Source organism: Bubalus bubalis, chromosome 19 (assembly GCF_019923935.1).
Source record: "Bubalus bubalis isolate 160015118507 breed Murrah chromosome 19, NDDB_SH_1, whole genome shotgun sequence".
Lineage (NCBI taxonomy): Eukaryota > Metazoa > Chordata > Mammalia > Artiodactyla > Bovidae > Bubalus > Bubalus bubalis.
The window spans coordinates 50,601,917-50,627,810 of NC_059175.1; the positions used below are offsets into that span (position 1 = coordinate 50,601,917).

Genomic DNA, 25,894 nt, shown 5'->3' on the forward strand with positions numbered 1-25,894 from the left:
TTTCTCAAGATTTTTTTGGCTCTTCAGCATCTTTTCTGCGTCCATACAAACTGCAAAGTTTGTTTGTTTTAGTTCTGTCAAAAATGCCATTGATAAAGGCATGTATTTCTGACTGGGGTAGGAATTCTTTTTAGATTCACTCCTGCTACTACTCAAATAGAAACATTTCAAACAGAAATGTAAGCTGTGTTTCACTAATGTATTAAATCCAAGATACTATTTATTTGAAATGTATGATGGGATTAGAGTCAGAGATAACAGTACAAAAATAATGTTTGGGAACATTATAAATGATTATGGTTATGTGAGTATACACAATTTAGTATAAATAACCTATTTTGCAGCTCAGTCTCCGGAGAAGATTTAGAAGCAACAGTGTTCCAGAAGCAAGTGTTTATATCTTTGTATTTACATATATTAGGTGTTTAGATCTTGTATTTATCTTGGTTCTTAATACTATTCTTCAGTGAAATCATCCAGCATCCTTGAAAGATTGCTGAGTCTAGGGCATATAATATTAGTGGCCACAGGACTGGAAAAGGTCAGTTTTCATTCCAATCACAAAGAAAGGCAATGCCAAAGAATGCTCAAACTACCACACAATTGCATTCATCTCACACGCTAGTAAAGTAATGCTCAAAATTCTCCACACCAGGCTTCAGCAATGCATGAACCGTGAACTTCCAGATGTTCAAGCTGGTTTTAGCAAAGGTAAAGGAACCAGAGATCAAATTGCCAACATCTGCTGGATCATGGAAAAAGCAAGAAAGTGCCAGGAAAACATCTATTTCTGCTTTACTGACTATGTCAAAGCCTTTGACTGTGTGGATCACAATAAAATGTGGAAACCTCTGAAAGAGATGGGAATACCAGACCACCTGACCTGCCTCTTGAGAAACCTCTGTTCAGGTCAGGAAGCAACAGTTAGAACCAGACATGGAACAACAGACTTGTTCCAAATAGGAAAAGGAGTACATCAAGGCTGTATATTGTCACCCTGCTTATTTAACTTAGATGCAGAGTACATCATGAGAAACGCTGGGCTGGAAGAAGCACAAGCTGGAATCAAGATTTCCGGGAGAAATATCAATAACTTCAGATATGCAGATGACACCACCATTATGGCAGAAAGTGAAGAGGAACTAAAAAGCCTCTTGATGAAAGTGAAAGTGGAGAGTGAAAAAGTTGGCTTAAAGCTCAACATTCATAAAACTAAGATCATGACATCTGGTCCCATCAGATCAGATCAGATTAGTCGCTCAGTCATGTCTGACTCTTTGTGACCCCATGAATCACAGCATGCCAAGCCTCCCTGTCCATCACCAACTCCCGGAGTTCACTCAGACTCACGTCCATCGAGTCAGTGATGCCATCCAGCCATCTCGTCCTCTGTCGTCCCCTTCTCCTCTTGCCCCCAATCCCTCCCAGCATCAGAGTCTTTTCTAATGAGTCAACTCTTCGCATGAGGTGTCCAAAGTTCTGGAGTTTCAGCTTTAGCATCATTCCTTCCAAAGAAATCCCAGGGCTGATCTCTTTCAGAATGGACTGGTTGGATCTCCTTGCAGTCCAAGGGACTCTCAAGAGTCTTCTCCAACACCACAGTTCAAAAGCATCAATTCTTCGGTCCCATCACTTCATGGCAAATAGATGGGGAAACAGTGGAAACAGTGTCAGACTTTATTTTTCCGGGCTCCCAAATCAGTGCAGATGGTGATTGCAGCTATGAAATTAAAAGACGCTTACTCCTTGGAAGGAAAGTTATGACCAACCTAGAGAGCATAATAAAAAGCAGAGACATTACTTTGCCAAAAGAGGTCCGTCTAGTCAAGGCTATGGTTTTTCCTGTGGTCATGTATGGATGTGAGAGTTGGACTGTGAAGAAAGCTGAGCACAGAAGAATTGATGCTTTTGAACTGTGGTGTTGGAGAAGACTCTTGAGAGTCCCTTGGACTGCAAGGAGATCCAACCAGTTGATTCTAAAGATCAGTCCTGGATTTCTTTGGAAGGAATGATGCTAAAGCTAAAATTCCAGTACTTTGGCCACCTCATGTGAAGAGTTGACTCATTGAAAAAGATTCTGATGCTGGGAGGGATTGGTGGCAGGAGGAGAGGGGACAACAGAAGATGAGGTGGCTGGATGGTATCACTGACTTGATGGACGTGAGTTTGAGTGAACTCTGGGAGTTGGTGATGGACAGGGGGGCCTTGCGTGCTGCGATTCATGGGTTCACAAAGAGTCAGACACGACTGAGCGACTGAACTGAACTGATCTTGTAATATCAGAATGTGAGGAGGGAATCTGAAATTGTAAGCTCAGTAAGCAAATGGATGTGGTATGTCTACAGGATACAAAGTCAAGTGAAAGAACTTGTGAAGACCAAAGCTGGAACCATTTGAGCAACAAAAAAGATAGTTTAGGTTTAAATTATAAAACAAAACACAAAATAAGTATCCATGAGTTCCTACCAATACACATAATTTATTGAATGAAGGAATGAACACAAACAAATGGGAGAATAAGCAAATCTTTCTTGCTGAAGATGTCCAAATATATTTTGTAGATATTTCTCTCTTGAGGAGGGGAACTTTCTACCCTTGAGTATGGACTGCATTCAGTAACTTGCTTCTACTGGGCACAGTATAGAAAGGGAAAACAGAAGTCACATTACAGTACAGAGTTTGCTGCTGCTAAGGCGCTTCAGTCATGTCGGACTCTGTGCGACCCCATAGACAGCAGCCCACCAGGCTCCGCCCTACCTGGGATTCTCCAGGCAAGAACACTGGAGTGGGTTGCCATTTCCTTCTCCAATGCATGAAAAATGAAAAGTGAAAGTGAAGTTGCTCAGTTGTGTCTGACTCTATGCGACCCCATAGACAGCAGCCTACCAGGCCCCTCTGACCATGGGATTTTCCAGGAAAGTGTACTGGTGTGGCATGCCATTGCCTTCTCTGAGTACAGAGTTTAGACAAGCGCTATCTTAGTCAGTTAAGCACGATTAGTATCAACAGTAATAAGTTATGCTTGACATGACACCCTTGATGTGAAATGATGAGAATGACTTTACCTCTGTGGTCTTACTCCAAAATCTAGTCTAATGAAAAGAAATTAGACCATCCATCCTCCTTGGTCCAACCATGAGAAAAGTATCAGGCAAATTCCAATTGAGGGACATCATATAAAAAAATGCTTGATCACCACTTTTCAAGACCCATGAGGTCAGCAAAAACAAGGAAAATCTGAGAAACTATTACTGTTCAGAAGATGCTGAAGAGACATAAAGATTAAGTTCATCATACCTGGAACAGAAAAAGGACATCAAGAGAAAAACTAATGAAATCAGAAAAAGGTATCTATATTGGTTTCAGTTCATGTATCGCAGTGTACCAAAAGTTGTGACCAATAAAGCTATTATATGTAAAATACTAACATTAGGAGAAATAAGATGTAAGGTATACAAGAACTCTGAATTCTCTTTGAAACTTTAAGTAAATGTAAACTATTCTAAAATAATATATATTAGAAAAAATATATTTAACATGACAATTCTGTACATGTTTGTCTTTCCAGCTCTATTCATCTCTGTTTGGAAATACAGTCCATTTGGAACTTGATAGCACTTTCGAGTTTTATAGGATGTCAGCTTTCTTAAAGGTAAGTGACATTTAAAGATCATCAAGGTGTGTGCTTTTTACCTCAATAAATATTTTAAAATCCATCTTATTTTTCAAACTTCTTTACTGTTTAAAATATATTTCATTAGAAAATAGAATATTCAACTGTTTATATGATTGCAGGTACTTGACATAGAATGACAGTACCATGAAACCTAAGTAACCATTTCTTTTAGCAAGAATTCTATATTTTTAAGCTACTTCATTTAATTTTTCTCAAACTGTTTCAATTTACATGCAGATTTGAGAGGGCATAGTGGCTATGTACTTCCTAAAGAACATAAATTGATTTTCTTCCTTTTATATTCTTTTTTATGACACTTTGCCTAGTCCCTCATAATTAGTGGCTATTACATTTATTAAATTGAATATGTCTTATTTCAAAGCCAAACATCAGATAAAGCTCTGACACAGGAAACAAAGACACAATGTCACAGATTTCCTTGTCGATATTAATATTAATATGGCAGAATCTAGTTCAATTGTCTTTTTGGAGGGCAATTGTAGGCTGTTTTTCCATTGCTGATGAGAAATATAAACCCTGAGGTTTAGACTTTTACAGTTAACCTTCTAAAGACAATAATTAAAGCACAGCCTTGACACTCCTTGCTTGGTAAGTGTAGTATCTATTCTTATGCCACAGTCAAAACAAGTTTCTCACTCTCAGTTCTCAATCAGTGATCAATTAAGATTAACCATGATATAATAGCTCAGAAAGAAAAGGTTAAAGAGATAAGGCAACTATGTAATTAAGCTAATGTGGCTTTATGCATCTTGCTGTGATATTTGTTCAGACTCACTCTACATGCTCATATTTAACAAATAGAAAAATTATGCCGTTTCTTTTTGTTTTTAACTTTTCTCTTTATATTGGGTGAAATAAATTCACCCAAAAAAATTCTGCTTTATCTATCTTTATAACATCAACTGATTTCAATTTGTCAATTTTGAATAAAAACTATACAAATTTTAGGTAAAAATTTTCAGGATTAAAGTTTTGAAATAAAATTATTAACCATTTTATATTTCAAGTGCTACTGATTCCTAATTCTTATTCATTTATCCTTCAATTGTTCATTTATCCTTCAGTTTGTTCCCATTATATTCATATCTACTTTATAGGATATATTTTGTCTTTACTTTGTACAATCCTTCTTATTTTCTATTTTATAGAAAATTTGAATACTTTCTAAATATCTGATTTTAAATAATATCAGGGTGGGAATTTTATTCCAGAACTTATTTAAGGATTGATAGGGTAAAAGAGGTTAGTACTTCAAATTTTATTCCTGTAACCAGCAACTTATCCTTCTTACATAACCATGATTTCATCGAGCTAAATATTACTTGTGATCCATGATTGAGTAATAAAAATTTAATACTACGCCATTCTAATTAGACTTTGCAAGACTTTGTGTCTTTTACTTTAAAGCTTAATGAAGCATTAAAATATCCAAAGATCCAAGTAAAAGAGAAACATACTCTTCTTAAATGTCCTTTGGTTCTCTCTGTGCTATAACTGAAGATAAAAATAAATATATCAGCTTGATAATCATTTTACATAAGAATAGTATTTAGATAATAACTTGAGAATAAGTAACTTTTAAAGAATTAGAATGTTCACTTGTTTTCAACCAGGAGAGAGTCCAAATTAATGCAAAAGACATTTGAATACAATGGATTGAAATTGTTTTCCTTTTACTATAAGGATTTTCATAGTACACCTGAAATTAATCTCAGTGGAATGATATAATCAAATAGAGAGTGAGGGGATTGCCTGGTTGTCCAGTGGCTAGCGCCAGGTGCTTTCACTGCTATGGCACAGGTTCAATCCCTGGTTGGGGAACTAAGATCCCACAAGCCATGTGGTATGACAAAAAAAAAAAAAATATATAGTGATATCCAAGAACATTGAAGATATAGATATCAAGGCAAAAAAATTTAGTATTAAAATACTTGTCTGCGATTAATTTAATTTTGAATACGTTAATGGACTGGGGTCCATTTGCAATCTCAGTGCCTCCTTTTGTAAATGGTTTTCTGAACAAAGATGAGCAACCTGTTTCTACATTAATATTTTACAAAATTTACTGTCTGTTCTACTCACACCTTACTTATGTCTATGGTTGCCTAACATCCAGTATTCAAAAGACATTCATTAGTTTGGAGGTATATTTAAGTAGTTTAGGGTTTTAACTAAATCTAATCCTTAAGGATTCTTTTAATACTTCATTTCAGAAGGACCAAGAGGTGAAGTGCGATTACAAATGGAGAGTGTTAGAAATGAATAGAGACACGGAGGCAAAGAAATCAAGGCTCTATCTTTAAAAATAAAGTCTTTAGGAACTGGTATGAATATCAGATCCTGATATTAAGAGCACACCCTCTCTCAGCAATGACGAGGTGAATAGAAACTGATGCAAATGCAGAGGGAGCAGTGGATCTGCTTAGCTAGGACTGGATTTGAGCATATCTAGTTTTAGTGCTCACAACATCCTGCTGAGTTGACAATCGGGTTCAAAAATGAACTGCAGAGCCATCTGTTTAAGAAAGAAATACACTTTGTAAGGCATTGTTAGAGATTATTAAAAAAAAAAAAAAAAACTGTTAGTGTAATTTTCCCCTGATGGGTTATTGTTTTGGTTGTAATTAGCACATCTAAAGAAAATAAATGCTGGAATATTTCTAATTTGGGGTAATTGTCAAAGGTTAGACATTTGAAACATGCCTGTTAGAACTACACAATGGACTTTTCATTGGGAATTATGATTCATCATCTGCACAGAATCATAAGCAGAGAAAAGAAAGGAGAATACAGAGCAAGTTGACTGTTTCAGCTTAGACTGCTAGGCTTTTTATTCTGGAGAGAGAATTGTTCCAATTACTCATGATTTCCTACATGCTTCCAGTATATTAAAACAGGTGTACTACCAGTGATATCAATAAGAAAAACAAAATCTAAAAAAAAGATACCCATCTTCCATGGATTTTTCCTTCACATAGTTTTCTCTTTGTTTGCTCAATGTTTGGTTTTAAAGAACCACAGGATGCTCTTGAAATCTTGCGTGGTTGGAGACTGAGGTCACTTGCATTCATTTTATTCCAGCACAATTTTAAAGTTAATTTTAAAGGTCACATTTCTTCTGAAAACCTAAAGGTGATATTTCCTAAATAAACAAGAAAGATATAAATAAATAGGAGGTGGGTTTTTTCCTAGCTTTAAAGTAATGTTGTTTATATGTCACGCTGCTTTTATGTTATATGACAGGTCGTAATTCAGGTCAATGTACTATCATTCAGGTTAACTTAAAATTTCTTCAGCAAATAAAAATGCACATGGTCTTTGTTCTAACAAAAAAAGTCTTGCAGGAGTGATAGAGAGAATGCTTGGTTATGGTCTATGGGACAACAATCCATAATTTACTTTGCAGATGTCTGTGTAATTTAAGCAGCAGGCAGAACAACCACACAGTTGTAGCTGCTCTGGGGAAAGGATACCAAGAGCCTCATAAATCATAGTGAGGATTAAAAGCAATGAACATTCATCTTCTTAACCTCGTAAAGGCAATATTGGAAAGCAGAGGATTAGAACACACAGAACACGCAATCTTTATGCAGGGATAAAGGATGTCAGAGTTTTTAAGTCTTCTCTCAATTAGCATTGACCTGCCATTTGCAAGTCAGCAGAATATAATTTTAAAGTTGATTAAAAACAAGGTCCCTTCCACAACAAAATAATTTGAAATAGAGTAACTTATGAGATATATTTCGAGGGTATATTAAAAGTAGAGTCAACTTATGTGAAATGCTAATCATTTGCTTGGATTGAAACATGCTTCTTTTTGACAGTATATGGAAAATAACCTTAAAATACCCAGACCCAAATGATCTTCATGTGTAGTTAAACATGTTTAAATAGAGAAATGTCATGAGAAAATTGTAACTTTAGAATAGTCAAATGAAGCAGATAAAGACAGCTGGGTCTCTTCTATAACATTTAGTAAACAAATGGCGTGTTGCTAATTGTTTATATTTGAAAAATTATTATAATCAAAGGCCTTTGGATACAAATGAGTAAACTGTGCTCAGTAAAAGGTTTCATTTTTTGTTGAAGATAGAAACTTTAATCAAATTTTAAAGCTCTTGAAAGTACTAATTTTTTAATTTCCTCAATATTCTCTTAAATCAAGATCACTATACAACTGAACTTGGCAATTTTATAAAAACACCAGGATAGGGAAGATAATTAAAAAAATCAGTTTTCATGGATAATTTGAACTTATTAAAGAGATATAAATAGATTCCAGTTTTTGATTCCCTGGTTTAATATCAAATATCCCTTGGCAATAATTCTTGTAATGTAGCCAATACTTAATTATCTATTTGAGTTAAGGAAAGCTACAGTACTGCTGGGCTTCCCTGGTAGCTCAGCTGGTAAAGTGTATGCCTGCAATGCAGGAGACCCTGGTTGGATCCCTGGGTTGGGAAGATCCCCTGGAAGAGGGCATGGCAACCTACTCTAGTATTCTCACTTGGAGAATCCCATGGACAGAGGAGCCTGGAGAACTACAGTCCATGGGGTCTCAAAGAGTGGGACACGACTGAAACACTAAGCACAGCCCAGCACAGTGCTGCTAATCCAGAGTGGCTGATAATTAAAGTATATATAGATATATACACACACATGCATACATATATATACATATACATACACACCCACACATATATATATATACACATATATATATATTTATGTTTATATTCAGCTTGAAATGTATTCTGTGTTCATATTGGAATGTGGCCTTTTGGAAAGTCACAACCACCCAGAGTTTGAAAACAATTGGTGTAATGAGCAGATCTTTCAATTTGGGCTACTTCCGCCCTGGATGAACTCTCTTCTACACCCCATACTTGGGATAACAAAATTTCCTTCTATTTGGCACCCAATCCTATAATATTTGAATTTAGTTCAAATATCTTTTTAGCTACCAGTTTTCCATCCTCTGGAATGGTGATCAAGTACCACATGAATGATAAAACCCGGTGTAATAATTTTAGAATAAAATAACGTTATTGTATTATTAGTGCAGATTAGTGAAAGTTGCTCAGTTGTGTCTATTTGTGACTATACAGTCCATGGTATTCTTCAGGCCAGAATACTGGAGTGGGTCGCTTTTCCCTTCTCTGGGAGATCTTCCCAACCCAGGGACTGAACCCAGGTTTCCTGCATTGCAGGTGGATTCTTTACCAACTGAGCCATTGTAGCTTACAGAGTGTGTGGAATACTAACACAATCGCCATATCTCCAACTCATCCTCCTTCTTATGAATTCTATGTTAAATGTCAGTTCACTCAACTTCTATTTTTGAATCGATCCTGTTATCGTCATTCCAGGTGTCAGTATAATAGTATACTAGTTCAAAGTGTGATATGAAACAAAAGTGAAAGTTGCTCAGTTGTGCCTAGCTCATTGCGACCCCACAGACTATACCCCACTGGTCTGGAATTCGCCAGGCCACAATACTGGATTGGGTAGCCTTTCCTTTCTCCCGGGGATTTTCCCAACACAGGGATGGAACCCAGGTCTCCCTCATTGCAGGCGGATTCTTTACCAGCTGAGCCACCAGGAAGCCCATATTGTGTTGTGTATCATTGCATTTAGTTGTTCTATTATCTGCTTTCTAAAAATATGTGCTGAATTTCCCAGGGCAAATTCAAGACAAGGAGGGCATAGAACTTCGAGACTCAACTAGGCTTCTTTGTCATATAAACAAAACCTAGTAATATGATGTCAATGGGAGAAATTTATTGTATATTTTTATGCTAAAAATAGGATAAATCACGTTTGACTTCATACCATCTTCTCTTTAATCATAAAATTATAGGTCCCTGAATTTGCTATAAACAAACTGCTATTTTAAAAGTGCAAATATTTGCATCTCTGTTTCAGTTCAGTTCAGTTGCTCAGTTGTGTCCAGCTCCTTGCAACCCCATGGATTGCAGCACACCAGGCTTCCCTGTCTATCACCAACTCCCGGAGCTTACTTAAACTCATGTCCCTCGTGTCTGTGATGCCATCCAATGATCTCATCCTCTATCATCCCCTTCTCCTCCTTTCTTCAATCTTTCCCAACATCAGGGTCTTTTTCAGAGTCAGTTCTTCACAACAGGTGGCCAAAGTATTAGAGTTTCAGCTTCAGCATCAGTCCTTCCAATGGATATTCAGGACTGATCTCTTTTAGGATTGACTGGTTTGATCTCCTTGCAATCCAAGGGACTCTTAGGCATCTTCTCCAACACCACTGCTCAAAAGCATCAATTCTTCTGTGCTCAGCTTTCTTTATAGTCCAACTCTCACATCCATGCATGACCACAGGAAAAACCATAGCTTTGACTAAATGGACCTTTGTCAGCAAAGTAACGTCTCTGCTTTTTAATATGCTGTCTAGGTTGGTCATAGATTTTCTTCCAAGGAGCAAGCATGTTTTAATTTCAAGGCTGCAGTCACCATCTGCAGTGATTTTGGAGCCCAAAAATAAAGTCTGTCACTGTTTCCATTTTTTCCCCATCTATTTGCCATGAAGTGATGGGACCAGATGCCATGATCTTCATTTTTTGAATGCTGAGTTTTAACCCAACTTTTTTACTTTTCTCTTTCACTTTCATCAAGAGGCTCTTTAGTTTCTCTTCACTTTCTGCTATAAGGGTGGTGTCATCTGCATATCTGAAGTTATTGTTATATCTCCTGGCAAACTTTATTCTAGCTTGGGCTTCATCCAGGCCAGCATTTTGCTTGATGTATTCTGCATATAAGTTAAATAGGCAGGGGGACAATATACAGCCTTGACGTACTCCTTTCCCAATTTGGAACCAGTTTGTTGTTCCATGTCTGGTTCTAACTGTTGCTTCTTGACCTGCATACAGATTTCTCAGGAAATATGCACCTCTGTTTACATATCAAAATTAATTTGAAATTATGATTAAATATGGAGAATGGACTAGAGGGGAAATATATTATATATTGAATGTATTATAATATTTTTAAACTATTTTTATATTTCAAACACGTATGTGAAGTGGGTGACATATAGATAAAGATTAATTCACTTTTCCTCTTTATTTTTTCCTTAATAATTTTCTCCCTAGTTACATAAAGCATCCAGTGTTTGGTACAGAGGAGAGATAAATTATCAATTTACAGATTAATTTAGTCAATAATAGTATTGAAAGCAATTTGTATGTTACTTTGTGTTAAGAACTGTCTCTGGGTAGTGTATATATTTGTGAAAGTTATCATTAAAGTTTTTCACGTTGGAGCTTGCATTTTAGTGAAAAGAGTACAAGGAAACAAATTATATAATATGTAAGTCATATTTAAAATAGATGATTGATCATCTGTTTAATCAACTTATAGAAAATGAGAAATGTGATGCTGAAAATCAACTGAGAAGTGTGAAGGAGGAAGTTTCTGTGTTGTAGGGAAAATAGTATCTTGAAATACTGAAAAACACATTTAAGAGAAAATCTTACCAATAAAATAACATTTGGAGAAACTTGAGAGAAATGTGGAGGTAACCAGGAACATATTTAAAGAACAGTGTTTCAAAGTTAACTACACATCTCAGGATGACAGGGTGGGAGCTACTTGATACTCCTGATAAATCCGCCTGGTGGAAGCTCTAGAGGGAGTGGAGAAGGAATGCAGGAAGTGAGCTCTGTTAGAAGGTGGGCCTTACGGTCAGGGCAAGAGCTTTGCTTTTTACTCTGAGGGATCCCAGAAGGCTTTTGATAGACCTGATCAAAGCTGGGCCATGATGCATTTTATTTTTTAAGGGAACTCCTCTGACTGAGGCGCTGATGATCCACTATAGAGGGATAGCCCAGGAATCAGGGTGACTCACTTAAGGCGAGTACCTTAACACAGGTGTGCAGTGATTGGAGCTGGAAACTAGGATGCCTGTGTGCGTGCTAAGTTGCTTCTGTCATGTCCAACTCTGTGTCCCCCCATGGGCTATAGACTGCCAGGCTCCTCTCCATGGGATTCTCCAGGCAAGAATACTGGGGTGGGTTGCCATGCCCTCCTCCAAGGGATCTTCTCCACTCAGGGATTGAACCCATGTCTGCTGCAGCTTCTGCATTGCAGGTGGATTCTTTACCCCTGAGCCTCTGGGGAAGCCCAGTAACAGGGATAGAGTAGACCAAAGTGTTAGAAGGAGGAAGATTAAGACCAGATTTTTGCTCAGTGTTCTGGGCGCTTGAGAAGATTGTACAAGGTGGACACCCCTGCAGCCCCAGGAGAATAATGAGGCTAAAGCAACAAGGTTAATGGGGGAAGGGCCTGACTGAGCTGAGAAGAATAGATATCATGTTTATTAGCTGAAAGCAAATCAGCAAGATATAAAAAAATAAACTCTGGGAAGCTAGATTCAATATATGTGAGCAGATGCCAGTCACCCAACAGGGCAGCTTCACCACTGTTCTATGACACTCTTTTTCCTCCCAACTACATCACATGAGTCCCTTCAATCTTAAATACAAGCCCAGAGAGGGCTATGCAAGACTGAACAATATTTCAAAGACCCTGATATATTTTCTCAAACTGCTTAAATTTTTAGACCTAGCCAAATTTTAAACTGGAGATGGGGTTTTGCATGAGAAAAGTCACATCAGTTCTGAAAACAGAGGCACATAATACTGCAAATATAATCCATGTTTGCAATTCATGGTGCTATGAAAACAATACTTACGACAGGTAACTTCTGATCACAGCGGGTCCTTGGCTAAAACTAATCTTAATTAATATACAATATTTGAATGTTTAATAAGTGCCCTTGGTGAAAATATAGGTAGATAAAATGTACAATATGGACTTTTTATAGTATATGTAGGTAGATACGGGTACAGGGGCTTTTCAAACTTATTTACTATATGCCTTAGTAATGGAATTAACTTATGAGATGCCTCAAAGGAGAGTTATATCCTTGTATCTCACAAATACATAGTTCTTAGAAGATCAGAGCAAGGTGAGAACATAGGAAAGTTTATAATTTATATTTATAATAAATTTGAGGGACCTAAATGATTAGTTTATAATCAGGACACAGAATAAATCCTTCCAACTCTTTAAAAGTCTCAGTGTTTAGCTTTGGTACTTAGAGTGGAAAACCATATGAGCTGCTTGACTAATTTCCACTAATGTCATGCTCTGGCTTCTGTAGAGACTTCACAGTACCCAAGTGATAAAGTTGTTATCAAAACACTTTAAGCAGTTCTAGTGGCCTGGCAGTGATGTCCAGTGTTTCACATTCAGTGATCAATACCCTCTATCAACATTTCTTGATAATATCCCTTGTATCTGTGTGTATAGGGTTTGTGTGTGTGTGTGTTTGTGCTTAGTTGTGTTGAACTCTTTGCAACTCCATGGACTGTACCCACCAGACTCCTCTGTATATGGAATTTTCCAGGCAGGAATATTGGCGTAGGTTGATATTTCCTACTTCAAGGGATCTTCCAAACTCAAGGAATGAACCCACATCTCCTGTGTCTCCTGCATTGCAGGTTGATTCTTTATCTGCTGAGCCATCTGGGAAGCTTCTTTATTTGTAGACTCGAGCAAACTGAGTTTCACTGATTTTTTTTTTTTTTTTTTTTTTTTTTTTTTTTTGAGAATTGACTTACTTTGAAAGTGAAAGTTTCAGTTGCTTGGTTGTGTCCAACTTTTTGCAACCCCATGGACTGTAGCCCACCAGACTGCACTGTACATGGGATTCTCCAGGCAAGAATATTGGAGTGGGTAGCCAGTCCCTTCTCGAGGGTATCTCCCTGACCCAGGAATCGAACCAACCCTGCTCTCCTGCACTGTAGTGGTGTTAGTGGTAAAGTCTCCACCTGCTAATGCAGAGAGAGGTGGGTTTGATCCCTGGGTTGGAAAGATCCCCTGGATTAGGAAATGGCAACCAACTCTAGTATTCTTGCTTGGAAAATTCCACAGAGAAACCCAGTGAGCTACAGTTGATCCGACCACAGAGAGCTGGACACAACTGAGTGACTAAGCATAGCACAATGAGTTCCTTTATGGCTTTTTGTCTTATTCTGATTGCACCCTTGGGATTTCTGCATCTTCTGATCCTACAGCCTTACTTGGTGTGGCCCTCTGTTCTCAATTCCTTATAAGAGCACCATTAGCAGGCACAGCTGTCTCACAAATCTTACTTCTTATAGCTCATCATGCTGCTGGAATAATGGGGAGATGTAGATGATTTAGGTCTAATATAAATTTGTCTTTAAGCCTTCTTGGATTCTTATGCCATTTTATTCTCATGCAAATGGAGACATGCTTGTGGTTCATGGATCAAACCAAAAAGAAAAAAGAAAATGTCATACACATTTCAAACTACCAAGAAAAGATTATAATAATGTGGCATAGGCCAAAATAAATATACATTATGTTTCAACACTTTTCCCAGAGCATGGAATTCAAAGTCAAAGCCCACATGTTTATGTCTTCAAATGTGAAACGCATCATTCATTATATGGTTAACAAAGTCGTGTCTACTCCATTGGGCCATTTAGCATTGCCTGTATAGTTTGCGTTCCTATAGTTCAATATTTTCAATTTGACATCAAATTGTAGAAGGTAAGGCATAGACTTTCTGCTAGATTCTCTATATTTGAATCCAGATAGCCATTTATTAGTAGTATGACTTTGGAAATTTTATTTTACCACTCATGCATCATTTCTTTCTTTCTATAATGTAGAATACTATAGGTCCAAGAAGAGTATTATGTCTCATAAGGTAGCTGTAAAGGTTATGTACAGTTATATTTGTATACAGTTCTTGTAAATAGTTTGAACTGTGTCCATTGTGTGGTAAATCAATTCAAGTCATTATTAATAAAGAGGCTATGTTTTGTTTTCCTCTTGTCCTCTGGAATTTGGAGAGAACAGAATATGCTCCTCTGTGTTTCTCTGATGCCAGAAATGATTTGTCTCCTTTCATTTCAGCATAGCCACCTCTCATTGTTGATATTTTAGACGTTACATACCAAGTTGCTTCAGTTGTGTCTGACTCTTTGCTACCCTATGGACCAAAGCCCACCAGGCTCCTCTGTCCCCATGGACAGTAGCCTGCCAAGCTCCTCTGTCCGTGGGGTTCATCAGGAAAAAAAAAATACTGGAGTGGGTTGCTATGCCCTCCTCCAGGGGATCTTCCCAACCCGGGGACTGAACCCGTATCTTTTATGTCTCCTGCATTGGCAGAAGGGTTCTTTACCTACTAGCATCACCTGGGAAGCCCATGTGTGTATACTAGATGTATGTACCTGTGTGTGTGTGTGTGTTTATCACCCAACTTGTCAGACTATATAATAGCAAGACTTTACTGTCATATGGAGTTTGTTATTTAAAATATGAGCAGACACAAGATCTTTGGAAATAATAAATTATTTGTGCATAACACAGAGAGCCCTACAACCTTGTTAGTTTAATTAATATCTACAAAATATAACCTCTTTTTCTAGCTTTTAGTAATTAATTTCCACATGTGAATAACCTACTAACAGAATCAATGTTCAAAGATCCTTCATGAGCAATTTAAGGAAATGTTTCCACAAAGAGCAGCAGGCTGCTCTAAATTTTTGCTGCATATGACAAGACAGATGGAGAAATTCATTTTTTTAAGCATCATATTTATTCCATGTTTCTCTGTTGTTTGAAATCCATTCTTCCTCTTGCCCCTAAGGGATGCTTGTCTTCTTAGCATATCTTTGAAACTACATAGAAAGCATATGTTCTGTGTGTCTCTTGGATTCGACAGAAGAGGTGAAATACAGGATAGTTTCTTCATTGATTGTGCAAATGGGAATTTCCTTTTTGCAACCTATATTCTTTCCATAGTGAACGATGCTGTGTTGAGGCCTTCTGATAGTTTAATTATCATCGCATTTCATTTTGCAATAAGCTATGTCTCCTTAAAGCTAGAGAATATTGAAGTTTAGCATAAATGTCTCTGGGGATATACTTATGCCTTAAATTCTCCAACCTTATTGCAGCACACTCTTTGTGTTTCCACAGCAGCAACAGGCAATTCTAGTGATAAATTTATCCTGACCTTATATATCTTACAGGGCTTCTCGTGGTCTGATTTTGATTTTGTAGCTTTATTTAGAGCCTCTCTGTGCTAAACCATATAGCTACAAAGCTTTGTTTCTCAGCTACAGTGTTGTCGTTGCTCAGTTATGGGACTTTCATCTGCTCAGACTGCCCAAATCATCTCTCCTCTCCTGTCCACTGACATACCCTGGTCCTCTCACTCTAGACCACCTCACTGCTCACCCCAAGGACATCAATTACTATGTGTTTTTTTTTTTTCCCTCTTCACTAGAATCTATGAGATTCATTTTGTGACCATCTCATCATTTGGTTTGCAGGTGTGCTTAGTTGCTCAGTTGTGTCCGCCTCTTTGTGACCCCAACAACAATAGTCCTCCAGCCTCCTCTGCCCAAGGAATTTTCTAGGCAAGAATACTAGAGTACCATTTCTTTCTCCATGGGATCTTTCCAACCCAGGGATAGAACTCATGTCTTCTGAATTGGCAGGTGGATTCTTTACAACTGAGCCACTTGAGTCCCTATCCTATTGGTTTATAGGTTATTTAAGTGTTAGTGTCTGATATTAAATTGCAGATTTCAAAGTCCCTGACTGTATGTTGGGTCCAATGGCCCTTTCCCAGTCCAATATATTTCCCTTGCACTGACCTTCCTTCAATCACTCAGTCTTACCTCCCACTTCAGAGGATCTAAATATTTTTCTGTATATAAAAGAACAAATTTATCCCCTCCCATCCATAATTACATGGCAAAATTTTACTCAGCTACATCATCTCTAAGGACACTTATTCAGGGAAAAAATAGATTTGAAAAGGGGTGCATCTAGTGATTTAGATAAAATGAGCCTAAATTCTAAGCAGCACTTACACTGCATTAAATGTTCAGCTCATAATTTGAGTTTAGAGAGATGATCATCATCAGTGATTCTAGGGGCCTAGAAAATTTAGGTATGATTCTAAAGTATATGAAATATGCTGTTGCACTTTATGTGGGTTCAAAACATTTAATCATATAAAATTAACCATTTTATGTCACTGCCAGGCAATGAAATGATGAAGATAGCAGTGATTGCTAGTCACAGTACACCTAAAACTATGTTGTTGAGGGTTGCATTATCATGGTGGTTCACTCCAATCAACTAGTATAAATTGAGAGTTCAATTAAAGATAACCAAAGTCAATATGTTAAGCATAAAGTTAATTTTTATGCAGAGTACATTTTAAAATATGTTAGGGTAAGAGTTTCAGGTACTCTCTTACTTCCTGGGATGAGATTTAGAATACTATCAAAGGAATGGTCTGCCCTAGGCTTTTTTCCTTTGGGTACAGTAAAGAGACCAAGGAAAAGGTGTCCTGCTGACACCAGAGCAAAACCATCTTAGTCATAATCACTGATCAAGAATCCAGCACAGCACGGTTAGCTGCAGGAACAAAATACTTTCAGCGCAAACCAAGTTTCCAGAAACTGTGATGGAAGAGTTGGCTGAGACAGGTGCCCTCCTGCCAGATGTACACCAATGAGCTGGGTGATCCGAGCATCATTGTCCTTTTCTTTCTTTCTGCATAACTTGGTTCCCAGTTGAATTCTTAGAATTCTTAGCTGAATTCTTAGTTGATCTTATCTCATTAGCAGAAAATAAACCACTTAAAGTTCTAGCTTTTAAAGAATCTGGAAAATAGAATTTTACTTCCCAGAACCTGCCAGACTTAAAGAAACAATTGGAAGAATTTGGATGCTAGCTGCTCAGTGAAGCAATAGACCATTGTTAAATACTGCTATTTAGTGTGAAACAATATTTTTTTTCCAAATATTAAGTTGAACTATTCACAACTTATGCTTTTGAAGAGTAAAAGATGAGTGAATATTGGCATTCTTATTACTCATATGTATGCATATGAATGGCCCTGATAATAAGAATTAAAAGAAACACTGGTTATTGACAATGTTAATAGACCACTGGATAAAGGTAATAACTGTGGATTTAAAAACATAAATATTCACAGCCTAAAAGTTGAGAATTATGTTTTGCTTGGTGGGAATGTTTAAGACTACAAGCCCAGGAGACAGCATCTGCAGTAACCCTGAGAGAACTGCTCCAAGGAGGTGAGGGGGAGCCAGGTTATATAGAAGTTTTGCAACAAAGGGCATGTAGTCAGGACATCAAAATATGATTGCTAACTAAAGAAAACCAAATATCCTAAGTTAAGGAATTTAGGACTTTTCTATGTATGAGAATATGCAAGGGTCTATGTTCACTGACATCATTCCTTTGTTTTTTTTTTTTTTTTTTTTTTTTTTTTTTTTTTTTTTTTATTTTTTTTTTTTAATTTTATTTTATTTTTAAACTTTACATAACTGTATTAGATTTGCCAAATATCAAAATGAATCGCCACAGGTTTACATGTGTTCCCCATCCTGAACCCTCCTCCCTCCTCCCTCCCCATTCCATCCCTCTGGGTCGTCCCAGTGCACCAGCCCCAAGCATCCAGTATCGTGCATCGAACCTGGACTGGCAACTCATTTCATACATGATATTTTACATGTTTCAATGCCATTCTCCCAAATCTTCCCACCCTCTCCCTCTCCCACAGAGTCCATAAGACTGTTCTATACATCAGTGTCTCTTTTGCTGTCTCGTACACAGGGTTATTGTTACCATCTTTCTAAATTCCATATATATGCGTTAGTATACTGTATTGGTGTTTTTCTTTCTGGCTTACTTCACTCTGTATAATAGGCTCCAGTTTCATCCACCTCATTAGAACTGATTCAAATGTATTCTTTTTAATGGCTGAATAATACTCCATTGTGGACATCATTCCTTTGATCTGCACCTCAGCTATCTGGGGCCGGTATCCTTCGTTTTCACATCCAGAGTTTCCTCAGTGCTCACTGTGGGAAGTGGCTGCAGTCCCGGGCTGCTAGATGGCAGGTATTCTTTTTTTCTTTTGAGCTCTCTCAGGGCTCACTGGCTTACGCTGGAGGGCTGAAATAACTGATGACTGTGACGTACTTGTTTACTAATATGGCAGGAATCAGTCCATTTCTCACAAACCATTGGATAAGGATGCTATTTAAAAGTTTTCTTTAATACTCATACATTTTGAATTTATACGCTGAACACATATACTATTGCCATTAAATAAAAGAATATTCACAATGATCAAATGATATTTGTGTCTTGATTTCGTTCTTTTCACCTTGTTGGTGAAGGAAGGAACTTTGCCCCAGGGTTATGGCGGTGGCTGAAGGCAGAACACCCGACACTGGACAGGAGCTGAGGCTGACAGCAGGTTATTAGTCCCTTATACTGATGGCCTGGGGCAGGGGGAAGCCATGTGGGGGCCGCAGTTGAGAGGGGGCTGCTTTTGAGAAGAATGAATGGGGAAGGGCTGTGGCAGGCAGGCTTCAGAATGACAAGAGGATGAGATGACCTCTGGTTCCTGTAGGAGGATGCGATTGGCTTATGTGAACAAGCCTTCAGGCTGTCAGGGAACTGACTTAGCCCCCTTAGAGGAAATCAGGCACTTTGTTGGTCCCCACGACTAGGGGGTGCTATTTAACCAGGGATTTATCCGTAGGAATACAGTAGGGAGGAGCACTTGCCATTAGGGCATTCGAGGCCCTTCAGGTTTTTTCCAGATGCCAACGCATACATAATAAAATCAGGACTTAAGTTTGGGCTTCTCACACATATGATGATATGTTTACACATTACCTAAAAGGAACATAAGGGGAGGATGACTGTGACATCTTCATTTTTTAATAGGAAGCAAATTTATCATTATTAACAAAATAACTTCACATTTTTCATATAGGGCATTTTTAACATTGCTCCAATTTTTCAATTTCAATTTAAATTAACTAACATTGGGACTTCCCTGGCAGCCCAGTGGTTAAGACACCAGGCTTCCACTGAAGGAGGTATGGGTTTGATCCCTGGTCAGGAAACTAAGATTTCACATGACACATGGCATAGCCAAAAGATGAATTAATTATCATTAAATAAACTTTAAAATTTGATTCCTCAGTTGTACTAGCCACATTTTACATGCTTAATGATGCATGCACATGGTTAATGACTGCTGTATAGACTACCATTTTAGATGAAGATATAGATATTTAAAAAGTTAAGTTTTAGCCTAGAGTTTTAGCTTAGAGAGAAAGCAGAGATTACAACCTGGTTCTAATCTTGCTGAAAGCTTGAGATCTTTATATTTCTTCTTTTGAATAATAGAGCTAGCTGAACTTGAGATGCAGAAATAGATGTGAAAGTGAAAGTGTTAGTCACTCAGTCACGTCCAACTCTTTGCAACTCCATGGACTGTAGCCCGCCAGGCTCCTCAGTCCATGGAATTCTCCAGGTATGAATACTGGAGTGGGTTGCTATTTCCTTCTCCAGGGGATCTTCCTAACTCAGGAATCGAACCCAGCTTTCCTGCATTGCAGGTGGATTCTTTACCATCTGAGCCACCAGAGAAACACACATAGATACCTCCCTACAAGAGAAGGTACTACAGGAAACACATTCATGTTTGGAGGTCCAAATTAAAATTACAAAAAAAAATAGTTTAGATGAATGGAGAAATTGAATCTTTTCTACCTAACTTGAAAACTTTATTCTAATTTCAATGATAATAGCAACTTTGAAGTAATATATGCTCCCTAAAATTTAAACTTGTTCTCATTGCCAAGTACAGTGTCTAGTATATATTCATGTATGCATGAATAAGATTTATTTTGTGTATACATCTATTGATTTATTCATTTATTTGACAATTTTCCCTGATTCATTCCAAGTGCCGATTTGATTGCTTTGGGCTAATGTTGAACAAACCTGATATTTTTCTGCTTTTCTGGAGTTTACAGTGTAACTGAATGTGACAGAAAATCAAGAAGTGAGTTATTAATTTATAAGAAATGATTGGAGTTTAGTAAAGCACAAAGATCCCCTGGAGAAGGAAATGGCTACCCACTCCACTATTCTTGCCTGGAGAATTCCTGGGACAGAGGAATCTGGCACACTACTGTCCATGGGATCTCAAAGAGTTGAACATGACTGAGCAGCTAACACTTTTACTTTGGGTCTTCCCTTGTGGCTTAGATGGTAAAGAATCTCCCTGCTGACAAGAGACCTGGGTTCAATCCCTGGATCAGAAGTTCCCCTGGAAAGGGAAATGGCTACCCACTCCAGTATTCTTACCTGGAGAATCCCATGGACAGAAGAGTCTGGTGGGCTACAGTCCATGGGGTGGCAAAGAATCAAACATGACTAACCCATTTTTTTTCCCCCATAAAGTACAATGAAGTCAAGCAAGCAAGTTGGTGAATTAGGAAGACACTAAGAGTTCACTTTTGATTGGTGCCCGGAGAAACTATCTCTTAGGTGAAATCATTAAGCCAGATGCAAATGACCAAGTGGGATCTATGATGTGCCTACATAAAGGAAGAGTTTACTAGGCCAAAGCAAGAAATAGTGTAAACGTCCCCAGAGGAACACTTGGCAAATGTGAGGGACAAAAGAAAATGCCAGCGTGGCCAGATTGAGTAAACATTGTGACTGAGTGATGTCACAATGATGAAGATGATGACTGATGAAGGTGAAGTCCAGGAAATTGTCAGGAGCAAGATATTGCAGGTCTTGATGGCCATGATGAGGAGCATGGATTTCCTGTTGTGATCTTTGGTCATGACAATGTATTAAACAAATGAATAGCATGACAAAACAGAAAATGGGTGGTACCTTCTGAGGAGAACAGAACAGGAAGTGCTTATTTATAGTGCAAGAATACAGAAATAATGACATGACATCCTGGAAGAGCTGGGCACTGAGACAGACCTTGAAGAATGAGTGGTATTTTTGACAAATAAATCAGAACCAAAAGTGTATGATCTATCTGTAGCTTGTAAAATATTCAGAGTGATATAGAATAGTCATTGTTCCTGGTCATATTTCTCTGTTCACATATTCATGATTTTACCCCAAAAGTGAAATCTAAGTTGGGAAATAGTTAATGAGTATCTTTGTTGTATCCTGGTATTATGTAACTCTGCTGTAATGTATGTGAATGAAGAATGTGACAGGAGTTATGTAATGGTTTCAGCATTAGGAAAATCCACATTTTTTCCCGGATGTATGTAAAAATGAATGGGGCTTTAAAATGATTAAATTGAATAAGCACAGATACCTCAAAGATCAGAAGTACATTTTTTCAGCTTGATGCCTTAGGTGGCTATTGCTTCATTTGTATGATGGGGATCTTCAATCTTAAAAACGATAAATTTTCCAAAGTCATATATTAACATAGCAAGAGAAATCATTAGAAGCAGCATCTTGCTTTTGTTAGATAGATTAGAAAACGTTTATTGTCAGGTGCACAGAAATCATCAGTGAGAACGTTCTAGCAGAAATTTAAAGAACTTTCATTAAAGAAAAGATTTTCTTCCAAAATAAAGTTCATAATGGTAGAAGAATAAACAAGTGAAAGCAGTTTTTGGAGATAGAAAATTACAACAGGAGAGCTGCATGCCTTTTAAATATGATGTTTGCCTATAAAGAAGTCTGGGAAGATAATTTCGATGTCCTCTTGTCATCCTCACTCGATGTCTGTAATAGAGCACTTGCCCAGTTCCTTCTCTTTTGCATCTCCTACACACTGAATTCTGCAGGTAAGAGAGAAATATTCATCATGGGCCCACTGTATCTGCTTCTGCAAGACAGTTTCTTGGTCATAACTTACAATAATCAGGAATACCATCTGTTGTGGACTGAATTTTGTCCTCCTCCAAAATTCACATTCTGAAGTTCTAACTCCTACTACTTTAGGGTATGACTGAGATAAGGTCCTTAAATGGGTAATTAAATTATTTAGGTTGGTGCAACTGACTGCTACTTCTTCAAGCATCTTGACAACTTTTTGCAGGGAAAACACTTCCACAACCAGCAGGAGGCAGAAAAGACTTTTCAAGAGTTTGTCAAATCCCAAAGCATGGAGTTTTACACGACAGGAATAAACAAACTTATTTCCTGTTGACAAAAATGTGTTGATTATAATTGTTCCCATTGATTAATAGAGGTGTGTTTGAGCCTAGATACAATGATTTAGAATTCATGGTCCAAAACTGCAATAACTTTTTCACCAACCAATGAGGTTATACATGCTCAGTCATTCAGTTATGTCTGACTCTTTGCAATCCCATGGACTGTTTCCCACAAGGCTCCTCTGTCCGTGGAATTTTCCAGAAAGAATACTGTAGTAGGTTGCCATTTCCTCCTCTAGGGAATCTTCCTGACTCAGGGATGGACACCGCATCTCCTGCACTGCAGGCAGATTCTTTACTGCTGAGCCACAGGGAAGCCAAAAATTATTAGAATGGATCCTAATTCAGTATGAAAGTCATGAAAGAATACTTTTGGACACAGAAAAAGAGAGGTGGTATGAAGACACAGGGATAATACATCCATTGACAAGCCAAGGAGAGAGATCTGGAACTGATCCTTCTCTCATGGTCCTCAGAAGGAAACAACCATGCTGACTATCTGGAACTTCCAGCCTTCAGAACTAGGAAATAATGAATTTCTGCTGTCTAAGGAGATCCAACCAGTCCATTCTGAAGGAGATCAGCCCTGGGATTTCTTTGGAAGAAATGATTCTAAAGCTGAAACTCCAGTACTTTGTCCACCTCATGTGAAGAGTTGACTCATTGGAAAAGACTCTAATGCTGGGAGGGATTGGGGGCAGGAGGAGAAAGGGACGACAGAGGATGAGATGGCTGGATGGCATCACTGACTCGATGGACGTGAGTCTGGGTGAACTCTGGGAGTTGGTGATGGACCGGGAGGCCTGGCGTGCTGCGATTCATGGGATCACAAAGAGTCGGACAAGACTGAGCACTGAACTGAATTGAACTGAACTGAAGCCACCTAGTCTGTGATACGCTGTTAAAGCAGCACTCATAAAGTAATACACTAGCCCCATGAACTTCTCTAAGTCATGATAATACTTTGTCTATTTCAGTGGAAATCAGGTCACTTTATATGTCAGAGAAGAAAACTAGGATTAAAGAGAGCTGTGCTTCCACTTCCCCAGCCCACAGCGCCAATCTTAAACAGATTTTCTGGTTCTCTACAAAACCTCTCAGTTGTATAATCAAAGGTATTATGTCCGTCTTACATTTTTGCTATAAAAAAGAAAAACTCTTTACTTATAGAGGAAATGATGTTAATAGTAGCTAGTAGTTTGTAAGATTCATTTAAATATTTATATTTAGTAGAAAAAAGCTGTTAAGCTCAGCTCATCCCCACATTTTTAAAAGATTGCTGATTAAGGAAATTCCAAAACTGAGAAATCTGAAGAGTACTATATTTCTCTTCTTTTTGTCTATGGATTTTCTGTCCTTGAGGAAATAGCAGTAGATATTTATTAGGGTTTTTTTCCTTGATTATCCTGTTCTCTGACATATATCCTCATCTGAGAAGTCTTGTTAGGCAGGAACTTCTTGGTTTGATTAACACATTACTATTCAGTACAATAATGTCAAAGCAGTGGTCCATGGAATCTAGGCAAAATGAGTTGCTTTGAATCTGAGGCAGCACAATTGGGATCATCAGGAAAGGACTGCAAAGAAATGATATGAGAGAATAAATATTAAATTTATATCGTATATATCTTCCCATAATTGCAGCCAACTTTGACTTAAAATTGGGAAAGTGAATAAAGAATATAGCCTTACACCACCTTAATAAGAGTATCAGTTCTTCAAGGATGAAAATAATTTTTTTAGGTATAATAAAGGAAAAGGAAAACCAATGTATTTGTTGTTGTTGTTTCAGCCTTTAACATTTTGCTAATTATGTTAAATGATAACACAATTTAAAAGCATCATGTATGAAACGAGTTGCCAGTCCAGGTTCAATGCACGATACTGGATGCTTGGGGCTAGTGCACTGGGACGACCCGGAGGGATGGTATGGGGAGGGAGGAGAGAGGAGGGTTCAGGATGGGGAACACATGTATACCTGTGGCGGATTCATTTTGATATTTGGCAAAACTAATACAATTTTGTAAAGTTTAAAAAAAAATCAGCCTCAAAAAAAAATAAAATAAAATAAAAGCATACCTTTTGTATCTCAATAGGCAAACCCAATATATCAAAGAACAGTATGAAAATAGGAATTGACATACTTTTTCATGAAAGTGTTTCACTGCACACAAGTCATCATAAAGTAGTCTAAAAATAAAGACTTTACAGTTGTGACCATTACACTGATACTTGCACAATTAAAGACTTTGATAAAATCGTGTCCAATTGAAATTTAAACTCCTTAACATTATTTTGTGGTCATATATTCAATATCCAAATTTTAACCAATTTTTTTTCAGTAATATAGTTATTTTAATTCTAATGTCTATTAAGTGAACCAAAAAAAAAAAAAAAAGAGAGAGAGAGAACACCTTGATAACTCTATTATCAAATGGCTTTTCTTTTTAAGATTTAACAGAAAAGAGTACTGTTTTAGTAGTACCCAGGGTTTATTTTAATCAGGCATGATAATATATGCATAATCAGAAATGGCTGCATTGAAAGTGGTTATTATAGTTTCCTAGAAACAGGAGGCATAGACATTATGCAGAGTCACACGGGGAAGCACCTGGGTAGATCAGAAGGTGAGGGAGAGTTGTAGGACGAGAGAACATACACGGAAACACTGTGGTTTGGGTGGGAAGTAGTGGATGAGATAGGGCAAGTAGATTTAAGATTGGCTAGTTTGAGTCCTTTCAGTCGGCTTTGAGGTATAAAGGCTGTCCTTAGTTATCTGGTGCCTGATCCTGTGTGAATAATGGCCCAGAATTTGGAATCCCTAAAGAGAAGATGGCACGAAGTGTGGGATCTGGATTGGCTGGCTTGCATGTAAAAGATGTACTTCTTTTTTATTGATTATTTTTTATTTGAGTGTTGTTGCTTTATTATATGATTATTATAATATAATATATGATAATAATAATTATTATTATTATATAACATATAATATAATGTTATATTAGCTTCTGTTGTTGTTGTTTAGTCACTAAGTCGGGTCCGATACTTTTGCAGCCCTATGGGCTGTAACCCA

At 37.6% G+C, this 25,894-nt stretch overlaps 1 protein-coding gene across 2 annotated transcripts in view; it reads left to right on the forward strand.

Moving 5' to 3' along the window:
- Window positions 1–25,894, forward strand: part of CDH12 (cadherin 12) — a 1,213,596-nt gene that overhangs the window by 381,414 nt on the left and 806,288 nt on the right. For both annotated transcript variants that reach the window (XM_044932643.2, XM_025270675.3), the window contains exon 2: window positions 3,569–3,652. The gene's annotated coding sequence lies outside the window, so the exon portion shown is untranslated. The remainder of the gene's footprint in view (window positions 1–3,568; window positions 3,653–25,894) is intronic.